This window comes from Pleurodeles waltl, chromosome 4_2, assembly GCF_031143425.1.
Source record: "Pleurodeles waltl isolate 20211129_DDA chromosome 4_2, aPleWal1.hap1.20221129, whole genome shotgun sequence".
Taxonomy (NCBI): domain Eukaryota; kingdom Metazoa; phylum Chordata; class Amphibia; order Caudata; family Salamandridae; genus Pleurodeles; species Pleurodeles waltl.
The window spans coordinates 32,837,895-32,861,117 of record NC_090443.1 but is presented as its reverse complement, the minus strand read 5'-3'; the positions used below and the strand labels follow the sequence as shown (position 1 = coordinate 32,861,117).

At 43.8% G+C, this 23,223-nt stretch overlaps 1 protein-coding gene across 2 annotated transcripts in view; it reads left to right on the top strand.

Moving 5' to 3' along the window:
• Positions 1 to 11,903: 11,903 nt before the first annotated feature.
• CCDC65 (coiled-coil domain containing 65) overlaps positions 11,904 to 23,223 on the top strand; it is an 86,013-nt gene continuing 74,693 nt past the window's right edge. Inside the window, exons 1-2 of one of the 2 annotated variants that reach the window (XM_069230497.1) lie at positions 11,904 to 11,956; positions 20,206 to 20,243. The gene's annotated coding sequence lies outside the window, so the exon portion shown is untranslated. Of the gene's footprint in view, positions 11,957 to 20,205; positions 20,244 to 23,223 lie in introns of those variants that run through there. The other variant, XM_069230498.1, reaches the window with a different exon arrangement.

Sequence of the window (23,223 nt, the reverse complement as noted above, 5' to 3'; positions counted from 1 at the left end):
GTTTGAGGAGAAGTACAATGCTGACTCCGCTCAAGTCATATGGTAGCTCACTTGTGTCCTATATCTCTTGGTGGCAAGAAGATGGGGGATTAATAACAAAGAATATTTTTGAAAGAACTTCAAGGAGATATCTTTAGGCCAGGCTGTTTTCCTTGGAGGCATTTCAGAGACTGCACCTTGTCTGCACCGAGACCGCACTCATTGCTGCCACAGACAACATCAGGACCATGCTCGACAAAGGAGAAACAGCAGGACTCATCCTCCTGGACCTCTCCGCAGCTTTCGACACGGTATGTCATCACACTCTCCGCACACGCCTCCACAGCGCTGGAATCCACGACAAAGGATTGGACTGGATCTCGTCATTTCTCACGGACAGGACCCAGAGAGTCCGCCTCCCCCCATTCCTATCAGAAGCCTCCAATATCACCTGTGACGTCTCTCAAGGATCTTTGCTCAGCCCCACACTTTTCAACGTGTACATGGCCCCCCTCTGCAACATTGCACGAACACACCACATCAACATAGTCTCCTACGCTGATGACACTCAGCTCATCATCTCCCTCACGAAAGACCCCACTACTGCAAAGGACAACCTCCACAACGGACTCCACGCCATCGCCAGCTGGATGGAATCAAGCCACCTCAGGTTAAGCACAGACAAGACAGAATTACTCATCTTCGGCACCAACCCCTCAGCTTGGAACGACTCCTGGTGGCCCACCTCCCTAGGATCCGCACCCTCACCCACCACCCACGCATGCAACTTGGGCTTCATCTTGGATTCCACACTCAGCATGACTCAGCAGGTCAATGCCATCTCCTCTTCCTGCTACAACACCCTCCGCCTGCTCCGCAAAATCTTCAAATGGATACCCAGCGAAACCAGGAAAACCGTCACCCACGCCTTGGTCAGTAGCCGATTGGATTACGGAAACGCCCTATATGCAGGAGTAACAAACAAACTGCAAACAAAGCTGCAAAGAATCCAGAACACATCTGCCTGCCTCATTCTGGACATCCCACGCTGTGACCACATCTCACCCCACCTCAGAGACCTACACTGGCTACCAGTATCAAAGAGGATCGCCTTCAAAATCCTCATCCACGCACACAAGGCCCTCCACAACACAGGTCACGCCTACCTCAACGACAGACTCACCTTTCACACCCCCACCGCAACCTTTGCTCCGCCAACCACGCCCTCGCCTACGTTCCTCGTGTCTGTCGCACGACCGTCGGAGGAAGATCATTCTTTCACCTTGCCGCAAAGACCTGGAACTCCCTACCGCTCCACCTCCGCCTGATCCAGGACCTCCTATCCTTCAGGAAACACCTCAAGACTTGGCTTTTCGACCAGTATCTCTCCCCCCCCAGTGCCTTGAGACCTTACCGGGTGAGTAGTGCGCTCTATAAATCCCTGATTGATTGATTGATTGATTGTCTGTCAATTTCAGAAAGTGACAATACAAGTTAATTTGCATCCGGAATCAAGAGCACTTGTATTGAAAGGTCTGGAATAATGGGACACTTCAACTCTATCAAGGGAGTTATATGCATAAATGTCTTGGAAGTATCTGGAAAAGGTTTGCTTCATCTCTGCAACGTGCACAACTGGTTGTCCCTTAGCCTCTTAGACCATTGTCATTATTCTCGTATCACTATCTTTTTTAGCCAGCTAAAACAGAAGTTTGCCCACTTTGTCTTCCCATTTATATATTCCATGTTGTAAAAGAAGCCAGGCCTATCTATTGGTATCTAGCAAGTTGGTGTGGAGGGCTTCCTTAGCTGTCAGTACTTATTGCTTTAAAGCATCATTTAGAACTTCAACCAATTCGGCCTCTACACTGCAAAGCTGTTTCTCAAAATCTACTGTCTCTCGTCTCCTGTCCCTCACTCTACCCCTGCAGTATGACATAACTTTACCTCTGATAACTGTATTTAAGTCCTCCCACAAGTTTACTCATGAAGAGACTGATTCCGAGTTGACCTTTAAGAACTCGACAACGCCATCGCAAAGCAGGTCTCTCAATTGGGGATCTTGAAGCATGTCAGCTATTCAACCTCCACATTCTTCAGTAAGCGCCTATTGATTCCAGAGCATAATTTTGATGGGGGAGTGATCCGAAAATCACTGGGGAGTATATGGGCACCTGAGATTGCCACAATATCTGTAACTGAAACAAAGATATAGGGCCAGATGTACGACCCTCAGTGTTTGCAAGTCGCAATTTGCAATTTTTCGTGACTCGCTAACTGAGAGATGCAGACACTGATGTACAACAGTGTCTGAGACACTGTTTACAATTCACAAATGAGTTGCAAGGGACCTGCCTCATTAATATTCATGAGGCAGGTCGCAATTTGGGACCCATTGGGAATGGCCAGCACGCACAGGGATGGTGGCCTGCTGGGGTCGGCAGACTACCATGTCTGCGACTGTTTTTTTAATAAAGCAGTTTTGTTTTGTTTTGTTTTTAAATGCAGGCCGTTTTCCTTTTAGGAAAATGGGATGCTTTTCAAAAATAAAAATAAAAAGTTTTATTTTCATTTTTTTAGAGTGGGCAGTGATCCATGGGACCACTGCCTGCTCTGAAAAAATATTGGCTCTCCCATTCACAAAGGAGAAGGGGTCCTTTGGGGACCCCTACCCATTTGTGAATGGGTTACCACCTCCTTCATGAAGTCGGTAAAGTATGAATGTTTTGCGACTGCATTTCCGGTCGCAAAAAATTCATACATACCAGTGTGACACACCCCTTCCTAATAGCGTTACCTACTCGCAAAATACAGTTGGTAGGTAGGAAAATGCAGATGGGCCATTTGTGAGCTGTAAAATGCGTCATACATCTGGCCCATAGTCTATTCTGGACCATTGAGCAATGGGAGAAGTCTGAATTGTTTGGTGTACTTGTGGCATTTGTACCAAGTATTGACCATTCTTCGAGAGGAGGCTCAGACTAACACGTAACTCCACCTGCGGGACAAAGCGTTGGTAACAGTGTCCTTTGCATGGTCCATTACAGAATTGAAGTCACTATTCATCACTATTGTTCCCAGAGGTGCCTTTAGGAGCTGAGCAGGGAGAAATTCAATTACTTCTATGTCACCGAGCTCACCTGCACAAACCACAACATTGTCCACTTCACCATCAAAGGCTCCCCCAGCACCACCACCAAGCCGCCCGCACCTCAACCCCTTCCTCCCTGACACGGCAACCAACCTAGAACAGGCTGTCAAGAACTTCTCCCACTTGATCACTGATTGCCCAACAGAGTCGCCTAAGTCAAGCCCTCCCTACTCAAGAGATCCACCAAACAGGCCAGACGGTACACCACAGAACTGAGATCCACAAAACGAAACTGCAAGTGACTGGAAAGGAAATGGCGCACCAGCAGGGAGCCCACAAAGTGAACCACCTTCAAGACACCCCTCAACCAATACCACCAACTACTGAAAGAAACAAAAAGGAGCGCCTTAGCTGACTGCATCAAAGCCAATTCTAACCACAGCAAAGAACTCTTCAACATCGTCAGAGAGTTTTCCAACCCTTCAGCCAACGAAAACACCATCACACCTTCATAAGATCTCTGCAACGCCCTGGTGGACTTCTTCCACAACAAGATCTCCACCATCTATGGAAACTTCAAACCCAGCCCACCGCTCCTGAAACCCTCAGCCTCCTCGCCTCCAAAGATGCAAACCCCAACCACCTGCTCAATGCTTGGGACTAGCTCATGGCACAGAACACCACAGCCATCCTGAACTCCATCCACTCAGGAGCACCAATGGACCTCTGCACCTACCACATTTAAACCTCGGGAGCAAGATAATCAGCAACTAGCTCACCGCCATTTTCGACACATCCATCACCATGGCCATCTTCCCTGAAAAATGGAAACACAGAGCAGTCAAGCCACTTCTCAAGAAAATGTCTGCAGACCCCAGCGAACTCAAGAACTACTGTCCCATCTCTCTGCTCCCCTTTCCTCTCAAAGTCCTTGAAAAGTCCATCAATCACCAACTCACGGAACAACTAGAGAACAATAATATTCTAGACACCTCCCAACTCGGATTGCGCACCAACCACAGCATCCAAGCCACCCTGAATGCTGCCACCGATGACATCAGCACCCTCATTGCCTGGGGAGAAACGGCAGCCCTGATCCTCCTCGACCCCTCAGCAGCATTTGACACCATATCCCAACACACCCATATCAAGAGACTTCATCACATTGGAATGCAAGGAAACTTCCTCAAATGGATCACCTCCTTCTTCACCGGATGAACCCAGAGAATCCGTCTACGACCATTCACCTCGGAACCCAAGAACATCATCTGTGAAGTCCCTTAAGTCTTGTTCCTCAGTCCTACACTGTTCGAAACCTACATGACCTCCTTGGTCAACATTGTCACAACCCATGGAATAAACATCAGAAGCTACGCAGAGGACACCCAGCTCATCCTCTCGCTATCAGAAGACACCTCCACCATGATGAGCAACTTTCACAGGTGCATGATCAGCGTCACTGACGGGCTGAGAAACAACTGCTTAAAACTCAACACAGACAAAACAGGAGTGCTGATCTTTGTAAACAACACCTCCTCGTGGAACGACTCCTGGTAGTCTTCTGAACTAGGACTCTCACCCACTCCGACAAGCCGTGCCCACAACATGGGCATTATCCTGGACAGCAAGCTCATCATAAAAAGCCAGATCAACGCACTCTCTTCTGGCTGCTTCCTCACTCTTTGCATGCTCCGCAAGATCTTCAAATGGCTCCCCATGAGCACCAGATGTACCGTCACTCAAGGCCTAGTCACCAGCAGGCTGGACTACGAGAACGCACTCTCCATGCACCTCCTTAAAAGACTGCAGACCACACAGAACTCAGCAGCTAGACTCATCTTCAACCTCCCCAAATGGACCCACATCACCCCTCACCTCAATGAGCTCCAGTGGCTCCCCATTCAGAAGATATGTGAATTCAAGATGCTGATCCACACCTACAAAGCCCTTCACAAACAAGGACCAGCATACATCAACCACTGCATAAACTTCCATCAACCCTCCACACACACACCACACCTGTCGAAGCAACTCTGGGGTTTGCTTCTTCTCCGACCTTGCTGCAAAGTCCTGGAACAACTTCCCCTTTCGACTCTGGATCTCACTCTCTCCTCTGGAATTCAGGAAGGGACTCAAGATCTGGCTGTTCAACTGAACCTTCCCTAAGCAAAAAGGCTCTCAGCGCCTGTATACCCTTGTGGGTGATTACCTGCATTTAAAAAATCCTGTTTGATTGATTGAAAGTGGACTCTTGCAGCCTTGGGGGAGTGTACACACTAACAAATGTCCAGTGTACCCCTTCTAGTGTACGATGAAGGACAACATATTGGCTGAGAAGATCCATACATACCGTAAGTGATGTAAAAGGAAATGTTTTATTTAATAATATGTCCTCCCACCTTAGGGGCCCCTAGTGAAACCAGCATGGAGCAGTCGAATGCTCCTCATGTAAGATTAGGAAATGTCACTGCTTCACCATAAGATGGGTCTCCTGCAGCATAAGTATATCAGGGGTGTGCCTTTTTGCGTACAGGAGGACAACCCTTTTGATTTTGTCAAGTTCGAATTGATATTCCAAGACATTATGGTGCGGCAATCCATGGGTACTTTGTAGGTGGTAAACCAGAAATTAAGGGAGCACCTTCCATGTTGAAGTATATATTACGTCTGAACATTGTGCTCTAGGAGTTTAGCCGTGCAGCTGGCATAGATATTGGGAGCCATATAGTGAGGAGGAGCATGGAACCCCCCAGCATCAGTGGACTGCGTGCATGTCACCACTGGTTGGCTCTACTGTCAATTGTGTGGAATACACACTATCATTCAGGGTTGCTAACAGAACAACTAACGATAAAACAACAAACTACACTCAGTTGCCCAAACTCCCTACACCCCACACTTCAGTCCATAAAGCACGTCTCACCCCCAAGTACCAAATTAGCAAGGTTAAAACAAAACTAGTCGAACACAGTATAGAATAAAAGGGAAAAGAGATTATCATTTCACTTTCCCCTGTGATTGCCAGGATGGCTGTGGAATGTCAGGTCTATATGGCACTCAAAGTCAATGTTCAGGTTGAGGTGCTGGAATAGGTTGCAAAAATGTGAATGCTTAAATATTCTGTGTGACAACAGGTGAGCATTCTCATAGCTCTCAATGTGATGGGGAAACCTCTCTGCCCATTACGTTTGGTGAGGTACGATTGGACATAGGCAGCTCTATTGGGTTGTTATCAGGCGAATCACGGGCAGTATTTTCAGGACCACTGTCATGAGATGGATCTCTAGGTTGGGAGTGGACACGCCTGTTTCCAGGCCTTGTAAGGTCATGATAAGCCATGTGATGCTGTTGAGGGCTGTCTCTTTCCTTTGGGTTTTGTAGCACTTTTCTTTCCTTGACCCATAACCATGCTTGCTTTGGGGAGTCAAAGAACAAAGATTTGCCATTAAATTAGACACACAACTTGGCCATGAACATCAGGGCACAGGAAATTCCACTACCTTCATTTTTGCTTTAGTTTGGTAAAAGAGGGGTGCTGATGCTGTACCACATACATGTAGCCTGGAAAGAGCATTATCTTGGTGTTTTCATACAGTATTGTGTCTGCTGTCCTGGATGCTCTTAAAATTGAAGCCCTGCAATCCTGGCTAAGCAGGTGCGCTATGTTGAGTCTGTGGGGTGGCACCGCAGCCGGTAAACTTGCTGATTAACAAAGCAATGGGAGAGGCTGTCCTGGGAAACCAAGATCGGAACCATGTAGGAAAGAAAGCCTCAGGATTTGTGCCCTCTGGTTAGCCCACCAGTTTTACATTGTTGTACCTCACCCATCCCTCAGCATCTTCCACGATGTCTACAAGGCACTTGGAAACGCTGTGAGCTGAGTCAAGGTTCCCAGCATAGTACGAGTTTGGTCCTTCACTTTGGACAAGTGGATCTCAGCTTCAATCACTCACTCTTTCAACTGTGTTCTGAAGGTCCTGGTGCAGCACGATCATGTCCATACAGACTTCCTCCATTTTGCCCCCTAAAGCAGTTCTTCTGTCTTTGATCCCCTGTAGTAAAGCACCAGTGTGGTTTGTGATCCATCTTGTGTTGCAGGAGCTGAGCCTGTTATTGCCTTGGTATAATTATCCATTTTTGTTCTGACCGGGTTCCTGGATTTATCTTTCAGTGGAGGGATCTCCTTGCTGATCACACCTGCCTCTCAATCACATCTAGGTCTGTGCTCTCTCTATTGATCTTAGTCGGTGCTGTGGTGGGTCAAGTCTTAAAGCGCCTGAGGAACTGTGGCCAGATACCCTTGTTGGTCAACAAGTCAATGCTGCATCACTCAACCGTGAGGATCCCTTAGCCACTGCCACTTTGCTTACTTGGTTCCTTCACGTGTATAGGAGGCTGCACCACCCCAATCCGGGTGTTTGACTGTGTCTCGACAGCCCGGGCTTCACCGTCACTCCTGTGATCACTGGGGCTCAGATAGGGGACTTGCACTCCCCCTCCTCGGCCAAACCACTAAGCCAAGTTAGGATGCATTTCCTCAATGCCTCGTCGTGCCGTTGTTAAGTCGGACATCTCTAGATTTCTGCCTCTGTAGGGATCGAGCGGCTTAGTAGATGCGCTTCACTCCATTCACAGTGATTATTGGTGTCTCAGGGGTGCTGGATTGTGACAGATTGTGGGGAAGGATGACAGAGCCTCAGTTCAAACATCTGCCATCATTGTCCACCAGACCACGCCCCCATTTTGGTGTAATTTTGTTTATTGAACTTTGCTCTGCTTTTCTAATAGATTTGAGATTTTTATTGTTTTGCAATTTTTACTTTTTACTGATTTTGTACTGCATAAATACTTTACACACCACCCTAAGTGAAGCCTGTCTTCTCTATACCTTAGCTACAAGTGGTTGAGCTCTGGCTAATTTAGTGACTTTGAGAGATCAGTGAGTATTCTTTGATGTGGGTAGTCACCCACACCAAATAATAATAGCACATTTTCTCACAGCACCCAAATGCAACAGTGCTGCAAGGCCATCCTATTGGCAAAACTGCACTACAAATATCAACAATAAATGTACAACTAATTACCGTTGTTACCCTAATGTGACATACTTGCCACTGTAGGTAGGAAATGAAAAAATGTGGAGTTTACAAACTTTACTGCACTGTGATGTAGTGTAATCCATCCACATTATACACTAATCTTTTTGGGCTCCGGAGTAGTGTGCTAATCGTCAAATAGCGCTTCGATGCCTTGTCAGGGGTAGTAAAAGCTGTATATATACAATTACAGTTACAATATTGCACTGCATTATACTTGCTGCCATTGATGTTGTGGTTGTGGTGTTGCCAAATAATTATGGATTTACTGTGCATACAACATAATCCACTATCTGCTGCACATTTGCAAATGTCAACAACAGAAAATTCTAGTGCAAACATGTCTAAAGTTCCTAAAAATGTGATATACAGTGCTTCAGAGTGGCAGACCCTTTAGAAAGAATAGCTGGATATCTTTCACTTGCTGATTGCTGTATTCAGTTTTTTTTAAACTGCTAATAATGAGGTGAAAGATTGGTCATATAGTATTATGTTAAAATGAGAAAACAACAAGCTAACACCGCTGGAGAATGTGCCTTTCTATGCAGCATAATTTGCCTTTTTGCCACAAAATATACTCTACCCTGCCACATAATTTAGTCCTCCGTTGCTGCATAATTTCAGTGGTGTTGATTATACTGAACCAAATGTTGATGTATCAAACAGCCCTGTCTTTAATCATACTGTATCATAGCTCTGCCTACCACCTGTAAAGGGGCACTAAAAGGAAAAAAGGCAAGTGAAGTTGGTTCAATAGTGCTAATTACAATAATGTAATTTAGGAGTGATTAAACAAACAAATATTGTTAAACCACGATTGCACACAGAACAAGGCCTTTATAAAATAACTAATTATACTGGGTAAATGTTTGTGGTCTGTGCCAGGTCATATGTTTCAGGCTTTGTGTGTCTTTTATTGTTACACATTACTAAGTATTCACCAATGTTTCCTATCATTTTATTTAGTTTTTACCAAGCATGGTTTGCAGTGCTGTACACCATCACAGTTTTCTTAGGTCGAGCATGCAAGTGCTTTATGTCCTGTTGCTATGTCTCTGTGGGCTTTTAACCACACCCATCTCACGCCCATCACTTTCACTCATTGGCGGGCTTGCCTTTCCAAAAACCTGTCATGTCATTGGTAAATAATTTACGTTTGTCCTGCCTTGGGGTGGTTTTGTTACCGCCTTGCAGACTGACCCTGTTCCATGGATAATTGCACGGTTGCCATATACTTCAGTGTGGGCAAACTATCTTTTTCTTTTGTTCATACCCTTCATGCTCCATAGCAGCCATGGCCCTCATAGCACTTACAGCACCAACAGCGTGAACTCCATCGGCGGTATTGAGCGTTGGTCACTTTGTTCACACTGTTACCTAATCAGAGTTATTTCTTTTGGCTCTCCACTTCGAGCTCCATAGCTTTCCCAAAAACACTTATAATTGGTAAATACTTTACTAAAAACACAGAAACCCACAACACAGCTCTCCCGACACAGCAGGAGAGCCAATACTACAATATTCACTGCACTCAGGAAAACTCGACCCATAATGTTTTGCAAGCATTCTTTTTCACAACATTTTTGCCCATAACTCAGCCTGTGGTGTTCCTAGGACAATACGACCACCACCAAAACATTCAGCACAACACACTCTTTCTGTTTAAGTCATCTCTGAGTCCCCACACTAGGTTAGTGGGGACCACAAAATAATAATCTCTCCCACCATGCGGCTCCTTTTAAAGCGCTCTTATGGCGGGAACTTTTGTTTTACATCTGGGAATATTTTGTGTTCTAAGGGGCTTAGTATTGCAGTAGGGCTGCTAGCCCTGAAAAATATGTAATGCACTATTTCCTCTAGTGGCTAAATATATGGTTGCACTTCATTACTTTCTGCAATTCTGTTTTCATGTGGTCATGTCCTCTAGGAGCTAACTATATGGTTACATGACCATGAGTCTTACAAATGATATTTTTATTGTGGTGTTCTCTAGGGGCTGTTCAGGGCATTGCAGACAACACACTACAATATTTGCTGCACTCGGTCATCCCATAATGCTTTGCAGGGCGTTCTTTTACAAAACATTTTTGCTCATAACTCAGCCTTTGGTAGTCCTAGAACAATGGGACCACCTTCAAAACGTTTTCCACAACCTGCTCTTTCTGTCTAGATCACCCCTGGGTCTCACACTAGGTTAGTGGGGATCCCAAAATAATAACTTCTTCCAACATTCAGTGGCTTTCTACCCTCTCTCTTGTCTGGAACTTTTTTTTTTTTTACAGCTAAGAGTAATTTGAGGTTTAAGGGTCTTGTTTGTAATATCAATGCAGTAGACATGCTAGCCCTGCAAATATGTAATGCACTATGCTCTCTAGGGGCTAAATTTATGGTTGCACTGCATTACCTTTGGTAATTTCCTTTCCTGTGGTTATGTACTCTAGGAGTTAACTATATGATTACATGACCATGTTTCTTACAATACAAATGTTATTTTCATTCCGGTGTCCTTTAGGTACTGGTCTGAGGATTACAGTCTAATGTCAAAAGTTTATTTCTGATAAAGGTTTTTATTGGGTTCATAAGATAATTGTATATGTTTTATTAATCTCTTCATACTGCAATTATGACCATAATTCAGGCCAATTTAACATCCTTATTACACTATGACTGTTTGAACAATCTTGATATATTTGGATGACCCTTCTAGTTTATTTCTCTTATTACTCCTCCGTCCGTGGCTGTCTTGTGTCTTTTTTGGGGGAATTGTGTAGGCCAGCCAGCAACTCTGATGGTGGGGTGGTGAAAGTGGTATTCTGTTGAAACTAGCATGGCAGATCTAAATAAGGATGGTAAATGGCAGCATTTTAATTTTTGGCTGCAGATAGAGGAAGAAGCTAAATGGGAGTGTTTTAGTTATATGCAGAGCCACTGGAATTATATGGCAGGAAAAGATGAAATTATGAGACAGATTTGACCAATTTATGTGGCAAGAAAAGTCCAGCTATGAATTTACAACGCCAAAAGCTCTAACTCAAGCAAATGTAAGGCCCGTTGCATTGCAAATGCTTGTTTTAAGTCTGCTATTTTCAGTTTGGAATGCCTCTGACATTAAGTAACAGCTGCATTTCTTCCTCTCCCAGCAGTAAATCACCAACTGGCTGGTTTTATACCGGCATGCCTAATATTTTAATGGCCGTGCTGGTACAAAGATCATCAAAATTAGATGAAGCCTGCTTTTTCCCTTTATCAGTAATTAATTCAAACAATAAAGTGAGGAGAAAACACTTTAGATTGTGTTCTACAGCTGTCCTAACCACCCCTAACTGATCATTAAAGTAAACAAAATCAGAAAGCTCATGTTTAAAAAATGAATACAGACGATATGATATAAAGTTCTACTTAAAAATCATGCCCACGCCTTTGCAGAATGTTAAAACGTGACGAGCTATATTTCGGGAAAGGCGGTAACCCTCCTCAGCAGCCTGAGTGGAAAAGCCTGCTAGAACCCTACAAATAGACAGTAGCAGTGCCAACAGTTCTCTGGGCCACTAAACCCAACACGCCGCTGTTTCCGGTGATTGATATAAAAGGAGAAGCTGCTGCTGCTGCTATTCCGTCGTCAGAAAGGCGGCCTGCTACATGTTGATTGACATCAAAAGCTTCGCCTGCTGTGCGGTTGTCTGACCGGAAAAGGCGGGCCAAAATCCTGAGATTGCCAGCTACTGCACTCTGTCGTCACGTTGCTTGGAAACAGTGATAAACAACGCAGAAGAGCAAAGGAAGCAGACAGGTAAGGAAGAAAGGGGTGGAGAGACATGGTTCTTAGGGAAGCGGGGTCTGCGCTTTTACCTTTAAGACACCGATGGGGTTATAGGCATGACTTTCGAAGGGGGAGTTGGAAGGGGTCACGGGTATTGGAGACAGCCAAGCTGAGCCTTTTCCGAAAGTGAAGAATGAGTACCCAGGAGGACCGAGTCCTTTATCTTTTTTTCTGGGAAACTAGCGCATTTCTGAGCAGCCCTCAGATATAGCGAAGAGGCGCTTTTTTTAATTTATAGCGTGAGCAGCGAGGGCATATTCTATAGAATTACACGAAAACTTCTAGATAAATTCAAATCCAAACCTGTTACACCTAGCCAGGTTAGATCAGTGCGCTGTGCTTTAAATGGGCAGGTACTGTCCGGTACTTAGTACCTGCACTTCTTTCATTTGAAAGGCAGACTGTCTGCACTTCTCAGCACTCTTGCAGTACATTTAATGGGTGAATACCGCCTCTTCTCAAGAGCAAACATGTACTCCAAAGAGTGAGAACCACTTCTTTATTTCCATTTAAAGCACTGGGTTAGATAGATATGTCTGCTGCTGGCACTTCAAACCCCTGAGTTAGCGTACTATGTGTTAACATGTCGCTCCATGTGTGGAGGACACGAATAACCCATTCTGTTGTCTTCCTCAAACTGAAGCATGTGACGTAGAGATTATACAGAAATGTCTGCAGCAGTTACATTTTATAATTTGCTGTCAGTTGTATCTTACTTGCGTTTTAATAGCGCTTTCTGCCTCTGACGAAGCATTGAGGTGATTAACGACGACTAGAATGCTACTCTGAATCCTAAGGCTAGTAGTTAAGCCAATGGTTATAGTTGGTTACAAAAGAGTAGCCAGAAACTTAAAATATCCCCACGCTGAACCAAACCTCTAATGACAGAAAGTGAGCAAAGCAAGTAAACAAGCAAGAATGCTTCTCTTCAGCTTTAAATCCATCTATCATTCATTCTCCCACCCTTCCACTGGTCCTTTCACCTTTCCGTCAACCACTGAAGGTGTGGGGTGGTAAAGGTAGAGGGTGGAACTTGATCAGTAGACCCTCAGTTGTTGATACCGGCTAGGTGGGGGTCCGTGCTGTTGGAAATGTGTGATGAGTGTCTCTATCAGGGTGGTTGTATTCAGCCAAGGGGAGTTCCTTTTACGGACTAGGTGGTCTCACACACATAATAGTGTCATGCTTCATCATTTGACCACCTAGCCCCACCCAGGTAAGATGGTACTACCTCAACCTCTTTGTTAAAAGAACAAGAGGGAGTGCTGAAATGAATCTTACTGGATAAGTCTCAGGGATCCAGATAGGGTTAGAATAAAATTACCATGCGTGTCACCTATTTCAATCGATTAAATTTAATAAAGGTGCATGCAGGTAAAGATAAAAATGGGGGAGAGACTCAATAGAGTATTATGTCTCTTAGAGTCTAAAAAATAATCATGACCAACATGTTTCTGCCCTCTCTATGTGCTGGAAGGTCAGGGGCATTCGTCAGGGTCTAGGATCCCTAAAGCACAGCTGCTAATGGGTGTGCTCACTAAGTGAAAACAAGGAGGTATGAAGGCCTACCTGAACAGTTGGTTCATTATTTGGGTAGGTCTGTACGGAAGATTGGGAAACTAATAATTATAATCAAATAAAACAAAGTGGCACACCACAGCACACAACACAGCACACACGGTGGTGACACACAAGGTTAAAGATCAAAACACTCAAAAACACATGCAGTGGTGACTTACCCTAGAAATAGGGGCGATTAGCCTCAGGTCTGGGTCATTCCGGGGGGGGGGTGGGGGGGTGGTGTCCCTTGTAGTCAAACTCTTGGGGGGAGGGGAGGAAAGAAAAAGGGAGCCAGGATCGTTAGATAAAGTGGAGGGAGAGGTGAGAGGGAAAGGGCGAAAAAACAAGAAAATAGAAAACAGACAGAAAACCTTTCCACCTGTCCTTTAATTATTTCAGCAATCCATTATCTTCCCATCCATCCACCCTTTCGCCTTTCCATCGATCCACCCTTTTCATCCATCCATTCATGTACCCTTGCTGCCTTTGTGCTTTTCACTGTTTCCCCTTACATGTCCTTTCTTTCACTTTTTCTTTCTTTAACTTTCTTCCTTCTCCGCTTCTTCGTTTCCAGTTTCTGTTATCATTTTGCAGATTACCAGGCCATGGGGTGTGATCTCTACCCCCCAATTAAGCTGCCAAAGTGAGTGGTTCACAACAACACTGGTTGATTTTTGGGATTAGTCTTGTGCTCTCAATGAAACCATTTAAGCATGTATTAGAGTTTATTTGTGGTAGACTAAATGAATAGGAGTTAGGTGTGATCGTTAGTGTAGGCTATATAAGCCCATGCAAATGTTTGGTGGGATGAATAGACAAGATAGAAGAGGTCAAGTATTGTTAGGTTGCAGGAATATGGTTTCAAAGAAGGAGCAGTATTGATGTATGAAAGGAGGTGTGGATTAATTGTACAAGTACAATAAAAGAGAATAAGGCAGTTTGTGATGCAAATTAGAGTAGGCTATGCCCAGAGAGAGAGGATGCATGCGGAGGATGGCAAGTAGGCAGAGCATCATCTGAAAGAAAGTAAATGAAACAATTAACAGTTTAAAGACAAGGTCAGTTTTTCATGCAGGGTTTTAGGACTATAGTGGTAACAGGCATTTTTAAGATAGCATGTAGAAGTGACCAAGAATTAGTGAACCCTCTGCTCCATCAGCTGGAGGGGGGAGGGGCTGCTGTTGGGACCCATGCAGAGGTGATGCCCATAGCTGCTAGAGTCAAACCAGGGGGCACTTGCCAAGTCTTTGCAGACAGCATCAGCTCATTTGCACATTGTATATCGTGGGAAGACTGCAGCTTCATGGGAGTTGAAGTCCACAAGCCTGTGACACATACTGGCTACCTCTTTGTATAGAACTGCAAACCTTTAAGGGCCTTCCCATAGCTCTTTATGTGGGCGGGCTATGCAGAGTGAAGTGCAGCAACATGTGTTGTCTTTAACCTTGTAAAAGAGAGCAGCTGGTGTGCATGAAACCTGGCCACGTTTCAAAGCCAGACTGAGCTGACAAAGTCGCTGAGGGTGCAGCAGGGCTCCCTCTCACTGGTCTTCAGTAGCTCCACTACCCAACTGAGCAGCAGAGTACTGACGAGGCAGCCAGAGATTTTCTGTGTCTATGCAAACACATTAGGAAGATACAATTCATAAATGCATTATAGAGATGACTAAATTGACAATGCTGTGAAAGACTGTACCTTCACACATAACTATGAATTACACACAAATTAATGTTTTTCGTTCTCTAGTCTTTGCACTTCAGATTAAATACAGAGCAGGCACTTTTACATTTGTGCAGCAAACAGCAACCAGATGAACGTTACACTGCCAACCTATATCCCGAGAGCTACCTTCAGGCCTTGTTCTTTGATCCTATAATTTGTTAGTGTATTTTATTTGCTCTAATCCGGTATCGGCCAAGCCTTCTTCAGAAATAGTACCCTGAGCTATTTAAGGGAACGCCAGTGAAAATGACATGTAAAGCGATTGCTTCACTCTCCTTACATGTATTGTTATTCTATCGATAACACAGCTGCACGTTTTTACACCATATTGTTTCTTGGAGTGGTTGATAACAATGTTGTGACTAATCCACACCTGGTTTGCCCAACTTTTTTCTCTAGGAAAATGTCTCATTTTCTGACAGGTGTGTATTGATAAGTATTGCATACTTGGCTGGTCACTTTTATTAAACATATTCCAGTATTGTTTTTATATGCTTACTTGTGAATTTTCACTACTATTGACCAACGAAATAGAATTGTTTTTTATGTTTAACGGCGTCAAGTAATTTTACACTCCAGAGAGATCCATTTTTTCATTATTATCATCATATACTTTATTCGACCATAGGTCATAAAAGTTACATATTAGATTGTACAAAAAAGGTACGTTTTCTTCATTATACTTTTACACTGGCTGAAAATAGTAAGGTTTAGAATAGGAAAAGCTTCTATAGGCAATGGCCTACTATAATCCACCATTGATCCCGATACATTTGGATACCAGGGTTTCTGAGACAATTACTTCATAACGTTAAAATAGTACAAATATTTAAAACTCTTAAAACAATATGGGGTGATTTCAAAATACATATTTCCCAGATGGTATCATCATCAAGATAAATACAAACTATCCGACCCAAGATGTAAAAATTTAAAGTGTTGATTTGATGTTACATAATAATATAATTCCTTAATAATTTAGATGGCATACTTTAACAAAGAGAGCCTACTACCGGCACAATCATTTGGCAAATTTAAGCACTGTCAAGTCGTTAAGACACAGTGATAAAAAGCTTATATATTAACTTAAAATGGTTATCGGATTCATGTTAAAATGGCACGAGTGCCAGACAGATGCATAAAAAATAGCTCTTTATGGCTAAAACTAGTGTTAAAATGGCAGAAACACATAATGATTACCTACATAATGTCTGAAAAATCTATTCCGAGCCCTATCCAACCCACTTCATCCAGATCATCTTCATCATCAACTTAGTTCATCAATGACCATAAAAGCACATAAAACAGAATATAATAATTCTTAAGTAAATAAATAAATACATGTCTGTAAATAGGTGTAAAATATTAAAAAAATAACTTGATTTGCACATATGGCTCTAAATCTTACCTATATAGAGATAAGACCTTAAATAACTTTTTGAAGATGGCAACGTATGCGCCAAGCTGTTGCTAAATACTTACTTACTGAAAGAATTACGTCAGCTGAATTATGGCTTTTTAGAACCCGTAGAGCCAAGGAGCAATTCTTGAATCCCATGTCCCTGCAAATCTTGCGGATCCATTTTGTTCGCGGAATCGCATAGGCTGGGCAGAAGAACATAAAATGCTCAATGGTTTCAAAAATACTGCCACAGGCAGGGCATGTATCGGGAAGATTAATCAACCCCCACCTATGAATCAATGACATCAGGGGCAGTGAGCCAAAACGAAACCTTGCGTATAAGCTCTTGCCTTGCAAGTCCGGTATCACATCCAAATAGGATTCAAACTTTGGGGACCATTTAATATCAGTAAAGGAATTAGTTAAGCGACCATGGGATTTATGGATTATGTAGTTGTCCTTAACATAAGACCAATAGGTTAACTTTAAAACATTTTTGTGCCGTCTCTCTAATTTGTGGGGATTTTCCCAATAGTCGCCCAAGCCCAAAAGCCTAAGCCAATTGGCCACATGGCGAATCCAGGGAAGAGTATTAGCATTTTGGCATTTCAGTAAATCGAGTAATGCGGTCTTATATATATCTAGTTCGGGGGTTGTCCATAATCTAATCCAATAAAGGAGAGGTCTTAGAGTAGCTAGATCTGCTACTCGGCTTAGCCCCAGATCTAGAAATATTGGAAGCAAGGGTGTAGTGCGTGGACATGCAATTAAAGCCCTTGCAAAGTTGTTTTCCCCCACACTGATCTTATTGCAGTTAGCATAACCCCATACCTCCGCTCCGTACAGGGCTGCACTTTGAGCCTTAGCCGTGTAAATTTTTATTGCTGGGGAAACAACCTTTGTAAAGGAGCTTTGATAAAAACGCAATATGGATGAGGCTCTATGTTGAAGGAGCCCTGCACTTTTCGTAATCTGCTCTTCCCATAGTAGTTTACTGGTTAACCTAACTCCCAAGTAATCTATAGAGCTTACTTCCTTCAGCGGTACTCCCTCAATGTGGATGGAACATCTTTTCCTAGGTCCCTTGGATAAGACCATCAATTTTGTTTTGTTAATGTTAACCTCCAGCCCATAATCGCTACAGTATTGGTTAAACCGGTCAACAAGGGTCTGCAACCCCATTGGTGTCTTAGAAATGAGGAGTGAATCATCGGCAAAGAGCAAGATAGGGATTTTTTGTGTATTCAGGGAAGGGGCATCATTCTGGCCTGTGGACACAGCCTTTACTACTTCGTTGATAAATATAGTAAACAGTAGGGGGGCTAACACGCAGCCTTGGCGAACTCCTCTTCTGATTGGAATCCGTTCTGTCAGTTCGCCTTGTTCACCCCACCTCACTTGGGCATAAGTGTTCTCATGCAGTCGTTTTAACAGGAGTAATAGATCCTCTGGGATTCCCAATCTATCCAGCACTTCCCACAGTTTGGCTCTTGGGACCAAATCAAAAGCCGATCGCAGGTCTATAAGTACCACATACAGGCATTGTTTGGCCACAAGTACATATTTCCAATGCAATATGGCCAATCGAAAAACCTGGTCTATCGTGCTTGTTTTTGCACGAAACCCTGCCTGTAGATGGGAAAGGATTTGGTACTCCTCAACCCAATTGATTAACCTCTGTAAAATTTGTTTTGCAAAGATCTTTTGTAGGTTGTCTATAAGGCTAATTGGCCTGTAGTTGGCTGGGAGATTAGCATTCCCTTTTTTATAAATGGGTATGATCTCTGCCCCCTTCCATGTACCTGGAATTTGCCCCCCTGCCGCTATACTATTTGAAATGGCATTTATATACCAGGACCAGATATGTGGTTCTGATCTATAAAGATCTCCAGGGAGCTTATCTGGTCCAGGTGCTTTGCCAGGTTTTAGGCTATTTATAGCCTCAAGGGTCTCTTCTATTTTAAAAATGAGGCAACGCTCAGGGACACACTGAGACTCCACTTGGGGGGCCATACGGGAATTTGGTTCCAACAATTCTGTTGGAGAGTGGGCCACATTGGTGTCCATTGGGCCCTCTGGTAGGGCATAGAGAGTAGTAAAATGCTCTACCCAGCTTTCTGGTTGGATATGGTTGCTGGGACAACTCCTACCTCCATTTTCTCTTTTAGACAGAAGCTCCCAGAAACGCTTATTGTTCTTCTCTCTGGAAGCATCTAATAATTCCTGCCACAGGGAATCCTCCCACTGCTTTTTAGCATTAGACAAAGTTGCTTTGTATAGGGACCTGGCTTGTTTAATTTCCCCCTGGGAACCAGTCATTACTGCAACTCTTAACCCAGACTTAGCCTTTGAGCACCTCTCATCAAACCATCCCTTGCTTGCCCCTTTCCCTTCATGTGTCTTTGACCGCCTTGTTTTATAAAAAAAAGACCGTAGTTGGGTATACATGTTGTCATGTATTTTGAGAATCGGAATATTCCCCACTGCCTGGTCTTCATACTCTGCCAAATTATTTAAAAAAATCTGATATATTGCTCTGATATGATGAGGGTTGGACACCACTTTTGGCCATGTAATCTTGGTGAATTTGTTGTTCCAACAAGATGGCGGAATGATTGTGACATGGTTATTAAGTGTTCTCCTGAACGTTTCTCCAGAAAGAGTAAGGAGCAAGGGGAAATGGTCACTGTCACATCTTACTTCTATTTTCATATCTACCAATTGGGGCCACAACCTAACATCTACCAAGAAGTAATCAATAGTGCTTGTCGACATGCCCCTTTTAAAAGTAGGTGCGCTGTTCATATCAGATGGAGTTCTACCGTTACAGGCCCTAAGGCCATGATTTAAACATAATGTGGCTAATTGCATGGCCACCCGAGATTTTTTGCAAGGCTGGGTAATAGATAGTTGTGGGATCCCCCACTGCTCATCTTCTTCATCAGTTAAACCACTTGTGAGAATAGAAGGCTCGAAGGTACAGTTAAAATCTCCAGCTATGATTAGAATAGTTGAGGGGTGGAGGCTGCCTACAAATTCAGACAGAATAGCCAGGGTATGGGACTCGGAGCCATTTGGGACCGATCGTATATAAGCATTAACAATAACAATTGATAATCTTCTGTTAAACGTAATACACATGGCTTTTAGATCTACAGAATCAATTCCCAAAAGCTTGTAGTCACACTGCAAATTCTTGTTAACAAGTAATAAGAGCCCACCTTTTGCCCGGCCCCTCCCCTTCTCTGGAGGTATAGCAGGTGCACTAAATGAGAGAAATCCATCTATATTGGTGGCATCCTCCGCCCAAGTTTCCTGAAACAAACATATGTCTGTTTTTTTAATAAAAGAGGCCCATTCACCATCATCTAGTTTCTTTGCCAGGCCGGCAACATTCCATGACATAAGTTCTAATGTACATTTATCTTGGTTTGTCACCACGGGTGTGCATCCATTTTGTTATCTTAAGTAGAATGAAAGATTGATTTAACAACGGCAAGGATCTAAACATTGTTTGGTCTCATTTTTTTCTTAGGTAAACACCTTCAAGCCCCCCAGGGAAGGTGAGCAGCTGTAAGTAGACCCTGCCTTTTTTTAAATTATTTTCTGAGTGCCCCCCAGGAAATGCCTGGAAAACGCATAACTTCGTGGCTATATTTGCTAAAAATTAAGTTGAAAATGCACTAGTAAGCTCTAGTTAAAAAACAGGTCTCTATGCGAGAAGCCACGAACATTTCTTACATACATTCAAGCATGCTCACTCGTTAAGAGCCATTCACGAGGTGGCTAAACGTTTTGTGGTCTTTTTTCTGTCTACTGTACAGCTATCCTTTGTACAGTTGTACCAATAAAGTTATGCACTCTTTTGTACCTTCAGTGTTTGCCTGCTTCCTTACTCCTGGCTTATCAGTCGTCTTCTAAGTACGAAAGCATACAACCCTCTTAATAATCCTACTGGTCTTCTGAAATGAGTGGCAGAGATCAGAGTTGTATCTTATGGGTGTCAGAGCTCAGGCTTGGCATTGAGACAGAGTTCAAGACTGTCCATTTGAGGCCTAGACGTTAAGAAACGATATTGAGTGGCAGGTATCCGGCTGGGCTTTGAAGTGCATACCTCATACTAGATGTGGAATGGCAAACCTCACAATGGTCGTTGTCTTGCAGACCTCAGGATAAGAGTTGACTGGCATCCGTCAGACTGGACGTTGAATTGCAAAGAAATGGACATTCAATGGCAGACTATAAGCTGGTTGCTGAACGACTGGTTGCCGAAGGCAGACATTGAGCTAGGGGTTGAATGGCAGACCTCGGAGCCTGGTGTTGAAAAGCAGATGTCAGGGTGGGTAATGAATTGCAGACCTCAGGGATGAAAATTAAATGGTAGACTAGAGGAAAGGCGTTGAAAAATATACCTCATGGCTTTGGACCTCAGGATGGGCACTAAAAAGCAGACTTCAGGGCAGGGCATTAATTGACGGACATTGAATGGCTAACCTCCAACTGGGCACTCAATGGCAGACCTAACGCTGGGCACTGAAGGTAGACCTTAGACTGGCCATTGAATGGTACACCTCACAGTAGGCATTAAAATTGCAGGCCTCGGGCCTGTGCATCAAATGACCGACCTCAGGCTCCATGTTGAATGCCAAGCCTTAAGCCGGGAATTCAATGCAGATACATCTCAGATTGGCGGTTGAATTGCAGACATTAGGCTGCACAATAAATGGCAGACATCAAGCTGGACGATTAATGACATACCTCAGGGCTGTGTATTTAATAACAGACCTCAGGCTAGCTCTTGAATGACAAATGTCACGGCTGATAATTTGGGTGGCAGAACACAATGCAGTGTTTTGAATGGCAGATTTAATGACCTGATGTTGAGTGTCAGGGAACATACTAGACTTTGTATGGCAGACCTTGGTGCCCGGCATAAAATGGCAGACTTCCGATTTCAGGGCAGGGATCTGAGTGGCATATCTCAAAGTAGGACCATTAAGTGGAATAGCACAGGTCTGACAGTGGAGTGGCAGACCTCAGGGCTGATTCTTGAGTGTTAGTGCTCAGGGTTGACCATTGGTTGACACAGTTGATGACAAAGTCTTTCGGAGGCAGAGCTAAGGTCTGGGCTGCTTCATGACAGGGCGGAGGGCTGGACTGCTTATTATAAAAGCTCAGTGTTGAACTGTTCAGCAGCACTCAAGGGCAGAGCTCAGACCTGCTTGTGTGTTGGGGTTCTGAGCTAAGGTTTGGAGATTTGATGGTAGAATTCAGATCTGGTTGTTGAGGGGCAGAGGTCAAAGTTGCACTTTTGAGTGACAGAACTCAGAATGGATGGTGGAGTTTAAGTATACATATTAAGGCCCATATTTATAATTTTTTTGCGCTGCAGTTGCGTAATTTTTTTACGCAAAAGCGGTGCAAACTTACCAAATATAATTGTATTTTGTAAGTTTGCGCCTCTTTTGCGGCGCAAAAAAATTATAAATATGGGCCTAAGTCTCTGATGTCAGGGCTGGACTTTGAACAGCATTGCTAAAGAATGAGTACTCCAGAAGGCTCATGTTCGTTATGAAAGAGCCCAGATTCTGATAGTGAATGGCATAAGTCAGTGTTGGGGGTTCAGTAGGACAACTTCGGACTGGATGCTAATAGAAAAAACCCCGGGTGTGCCATTGGATTTCATATTTAAGGCCTGGACTCTCTCGTGCCAAATCTTAGAGCCAGTGGGTGGCAGAAGTTAGGACTTTGCTTGCATTGTCAAATCAAAGAATTGGGCTGCTAAATGTGACTGAACACCGAAGGCTGGTTGTTTGCGTGGGAGAAGGTAATTTCTGTCCTGGGCCACTGCGTGCTAAATTGGGTTAGCCGTGCTAGAGACTGTGCTTATAGTTGGACGGCACTGCTAATAGCTTAACACTTGAATGGTAGGGGTCTTGGGCAGGGCGATGTTTACTTGTGAATTTTCACTGCTATTGACCAACGAAATAGAATTGTTTTTTATGTTTAACGGTGTCAAGTAATTTTACTCCAGAGAGATCCATTTTGTTATCTTAAGTAGAATGAAAGGTTGATTTAACAATTGCAAGGATCTAAACATTGTTTGGTCTCATTTTTTTGAGGACTCAGAACTGGATCCTTAGGGGTGTGTGTGTGTGTGTGAGATATCAGTGCTGAACCGTGGGTGTCAGAATTAAATGCTGGCATTGGATGGCAGATCTCGGATAGGAGCTGCCTTAAAAGAAAGTATCACGACTGAGGGTTCAGTGGGAGAGGACAAGGCTGAGTCCTTTGAGAATGAATTTCAGTGCTGTGCCATTGACTGACAAACCTCGGGGTTTGGACTTGAGAAGCAAAGCTCTGAGAGATCAGTTCTTGAAATGGCAGAGGAAACAGTTGGGGGCACGCTGCCTCACTCTCCAGCATGCAGTCAGCCCCACTACATTATGGTAAATGTAGTACAAATTTGTTCTTACTTCATTAAGTAGTCTATAGTTTTTCGCCTTTGTAGGTACAGGTGGTGCTGTATATCGCTGGACATGTGTTTCTGGGT